General features: G+C 36.2%; 1 long non-coding RNA gene across 3 annotated transcripts; it reads right to left on the bottom strand.

The window, feature by feature from the left end:
• Nucleotides 1–1,052: 1,052 nt before the first annotated feature.
• Nucleotides 1,053–4,596, bottom strand: LOC307004689. 3 transcript variants are annotated; one of them, XR_013799104.1, is made up of 5 exons: nt 4,558–4,596; nt 3,628–3,638; nt 3,171–3,319; nt 2,755–2,809; nt 1,053–1,783 (listed from the first exon to the last, which is right to left on the bottom strand). It is a non-coding gene; the product is annotated as an uncharacterized lncRNA (long non-coding RNA). The 3 variants fall into 3 exon arrangements; XR_013799106.1 differs by having other exon boundaries at nt 3,628–4,558; XR_013799105.1 differs by having other exon boundaries at nt 3,171–4,558.
• Between the last annotated feature and the right edge of the window lie 290 nt (nt 4,597–4,886).

Below are 4,886 nucleotides of genomic sequence, written 5' to 3'. Positions count from 1 at the left end.
ATTGAATATACTGTATTTAACCCTCTGGGGTCTGAGGTGTTTTCTGGGTCCTGGAGGTGTTCTGACATTTGCACTTATTTCTGTCACTTGTGACATTGTCATGGCTAAAGTCTTATTACACTGCATTCAGCACAAACTCTGCTACAATAATATGTCAGCAGCATGTATGTAAAATTGTGTAGTTTTGAGATAATAACATTTATGCGTGGTTTGTGTAAATGACAATAGAAAATGTCACTGAAATAAGGTAAAAAAAAACAAAGATTATTTCTTCACAAGACTTTTGAAAATTGTATCACGTAGCCTAGAATATTTGCTTCAAAACTATGTGAAAATCATCCTGAATACTCATTCAGATAATACAATATATTGATTTAAAATTTGTATGACATGTCTTGTGTAAGAAAGCTTTATGCGAGTAGGCGTAAACCACCATGACTATTGAGTGTTTCACACCTGAGAAAGACAAAGACCCTCCCATAATGGCCCTATTAGGAGCTCTCAGGCACTATCATTACATTACCTTGCACAAAGAATGAGGAGATTTAAAAAATAATGGCTTTTTGATTGTTTGGATTTATTTACAACACAACATAATCAAAAGATACACAACAAATGGCAGAAAAGCACATTATTTAACACACTGAACTACCCAGCAAACATGCTTCTTTGGGACCCGAATGGGGCCCTTGCGGGCAGCCCACTGTGGGCCCAGATACCGGCGTGAAATGCGGGGCACGTGTGGGCCCCACACTATGGGACCCAGGTGGGGCCCCAGTGGGACAGCCCAAAGTGTGGGCTGACTGTGGGCTGGCCCACACTAAGTAGAGTGGGCCCCCACTGGGGCCCGTTATGGGCCCACAGCAAACCCCTTAGGGGCCCGTGTGGGACCATTGAGGGCACAGATACTGGCGTGAAATGCAGGGCACGTGTGGGCCCCACACTATGGGAACCAGAGTGGGCCCACAGCAAGCCCACACTGTGGGCAAAGTGTGGGTATACTGTGGGTACACTGGGTTAAGTGTGGGCATACAGTGGGTGCACTGGGAAAAGTGTGGGCTTACTGTGGGTGCACTGGGAAAAATGTGGGCATACTGCAGACAATCCACAGTGTTGTAATATACCTGTGGTATTGATAACAAACAACAAGATTAGTTTGGTTCTACTTTGCATTTGCCACAATACATGCACTTACTGAAAGTTGAAGTAGTACAGAAGTCATATGTTTCAAATAATTTCATTTATTCACATGTAAAAAATAAAATATACAATACAATACATTACCGTTCAAAAGTTTTTCAAAAAATACTTTTGAAAGAAATCCCTTCAGCCCATCAAAGCTGCATTTATTTTGATAAATAAATCAAAAAGAGTAATATTCTGAAATATTATTGCAACTTAAAATCTATTTTACAAAGTAATTTTTCCCTGGGATGTTAAAACTGAATTTTCAGTAGCTAGCATCCAGTCATCAGCATGTAAATCGTGAAGAAAAAAATTCAGGAATGTTTGAACAGAACTGTCAAAAGAGCAGCATTTATTTTAAATAGATTTTGAGTAAAAAAAAAATATATATATATATTATAAAACCACATCACAACACATTAAGTGGATTATGAATCACCTAATAAAATAAATCAATCCCCTCGGATACCAGTAGATCTTTGCCAGATCTCCAGTCTTCTGGTTCTTCTGCTCCTTTCACCATCCCAGTCTCTTGCATTATGGAGCCATGATTTACCACTTTGGATGCTGCAGCCTGGCTGTTTTTTTGTGTCAGCATCTAAAGGAAGAAAAGAAAAAAACAATTGAAATGTTAACCAAGGGTTATGACTGGGTTTCCAAGGGTTAGGACATTTCCACCACAGGGAACAAAGAATATTTTGAGAACCTCTAAATGCACTTTGACTGGAGAAACCTGAGAATAATTTAAGTTCTGGAAAAATAGTTAAAGGTGTTGTTTATTAATATTAAAAACAAATGTATGGTTATTGGTGTTGTTGAGAGAGAAACATACAGAGAGTGAACCAATTGACCTATTAGTTGGTGTTGTGGTCTACTGCATAAGTTAATCCAGAGCAGACACTTATCTCGGTTGAGATGTGGCTTGGGAAAGGGTCAAAAATACACAACGTCGCCCAGCCTCTCGGGATACCTAGTGTCGGAGTTGCATGTACCCCATGCACACCGTTTGACAGTTTTAAACTTTGACAAGAAAAAACATATAAAAACTAATGAAAACTGACGAACTGCAATGCATTTCAATGGACGTGGAAGCAGAGAATGTCCGAGTGTATTGGGTTAGCTATGCGCACTGTGATTGGCTCATCGCGTTTGGGGGCGTGGCTTAGCCATAGGTCAATTGAGGGCATGGTGAAATGAGAGCATGAGAACAATTTACAAAAAGTATCAACACAATGTAAAGAATAATTTTGTCAACTTGAACTCCCACTCATGTCATTCCAAACCTGCATGATTTCTTCTGTGGAAGATGAAATTTGAAAATTGATTTTTTTTTTAATGGGATCCAATGCCGTTTTCATTTTATGGACAAAACAGATTAATCATTCTTCAAAACATCTTCTTTTAAATTCCACAGAAAAAAGTAAGGAATACATTTGGAACAACGTTTTGAACAATCCCTTTAATGTATGTGAAATCAATAATAGCTTTAACTTGCAGCATGAATATGTCATTTTTATTTAAAAAATTGCAAATATTGAGAATGTGTCTGACAGTCAAAAATGTACTTACACAGAAAAAGATGCAGTGACCTGTGACTGGCTGGCTCTCTTTTCGGTTTATTTAGCTGTTTGACACAATCACATTTAAGGAGAAAAGAGAGAAGACACCTGAATATTAGTCAAATATTGCATAAATCTATACAAATAAATATGTATTATTTTTTCATCAGTATTAACTAATTAATATGTCAGGAGTTCTAAACTCTGGTCCTCGAAGTGCACTGTCTTGCAGTTTATGTCCAGACCTGATCAATCTCACTCGATCTTTTTACCAAAAGAGCTTGATTCGCTTGTTCAGGTGTGCTGGACCAGGGTTGGTGCTAAAGTCTGCAGGACAGTGGTCCTCGAGGCCCAGAGATGAGATCCCCTGCAATATGTTCTGAACATGATAATTCAGAGATCCAGAATGACTGCTAGATCACTTACAACAGTGGTGTCCAGTCCTGGTCATGGAGGAGTGTACCTCCAGCCTGTCCGTAGTGTCTGCTGATCCTGAAGACTTGATCATCTGGTGCAGGTCTGCTTAACTGGGGTTGGAGCTCAATTTTGCAATCAGGATTAGATGGCAATGAATACTGAAAAGAGAGAGGACAATTTTAATGTTATAAACCCAGTAAAACTTATCATGAATATGTACAATAACATCTGAGAATGTATGCTACATATGACACCACTGTACTGACAAATACAGTATTTGTTAAGTGGATGAGGATCATCTCATTTTTTAGAAAACATACACAAAATATTAACAGATTACATAAGAAAAATGTTTATGAAAATACAGTTATATGGTGCAAAGAAACTTTTTGTAAATGTCTATGACAAATCTACAATGCAAAAACTGAGAATGTGTCAAAGACAGTGTTTCCCACAGAATACTTACAGCAGTATGATCTGATTACACACAAGGAAAAGGGAGAAAAAGAAACAAAAATTAATATTTCAGTCAAATATTGCTCTGTATGGACAAACGTTCTGATGAAATTTATACATTCAAGATAAATTATTCCATTCATATTTAATGTGAATATTATTTCATGGCCTAAATGTTTTACTTCCATTATATCTTATGATATAATTTAATTATTAAGTTAATTAAATATTACAGATGGTTGATTTTATTTCAGTTATCAATTAAAGTTAGAATTATAAAGTCTGTTATTTTTAAGTCGTGTTAGTATAGTAATAATAAAATTACAAAGCGCGTAACGTATAACGTTAACATTAACGTTAACGTTAAGTTAAATTGCCTAACGCAACTTGTATGATTTGCTGTCTTCAGCGCGCAGTGTTTATTGATGTCTATCAATTATGAACGGTCATAATCATACTTAACGAGATGTAATCTGAGTGTGTAGTTTATGTATTGTCACAAACGTTACATCAATCCTCGGTTACGTCGCTATTTAAACCTTTAAAACAACGACATGACTGATTCAGCCCGGCCATTGTGTCTAATGTTAGCTCGGTCCTAGTTCATCGCGTAAACGGGAAAACAACAATAATCCAAATTATAACAACACCAAAAGGTGCTAAACACTTAAAGGTAATGAATTCATGCAGTTTTAAAGTATAAATTACCTTGGAGATTACCAAAAAACGGACTGTCGAGCAGCTAGTCGACCGTTATAACCGTTTAATTTAAACTGCAGCAGAGTAACGTTAGCTCTACTGTATAGCCTATAATCAGATAAACAATAAAATGAGTGTAATTTAATACCAATAATTAATTCATTACCATTTTTTTTTACCAGTTTCACTCATTTCAATAGAAAACTCAAATGACCATGGACATTTAAAAAGCTTACGTTACCTGTTTGGTGCACAGCTGGGCGGTACAAGTCGAATCAGAGTCGAATCCAGAAAGACAGCTCCTTCCAGCAGTCTCATTGGTTAGAATTAATCACGTGATGACGCTATCTACTGTATTACTTATAATATAATTTTTATATTATAACTTTTTTCTTTTGCGGTTTCAGAAATATAACATTATAAAAAATATATAAATTCATCAGTGATGTATTTATTAGTATAACAAATATAATTGTATAGTAATAAATAGATCACTGACGAATACCAAAACAAATCAGTCCACCATTTGCTTGTGTTATATTGTGACAAATAAGTTAATTTTATTTCATA

This window comes from Phoxinus phoxinus, assembly GCF_949152265.1.
Source record: "Phoxinus phoxinus genome assembly, chromosome: 9".
NCBI lineage: Eukaryota > Metazoa > Chordata > Actinopteri > Cypriniformes > Leuciscidae > Phoxinus > Phoxinus phoxinus.
This window is presented reverse-complemented; position numbering and strand designations above follow the sequence as displayed.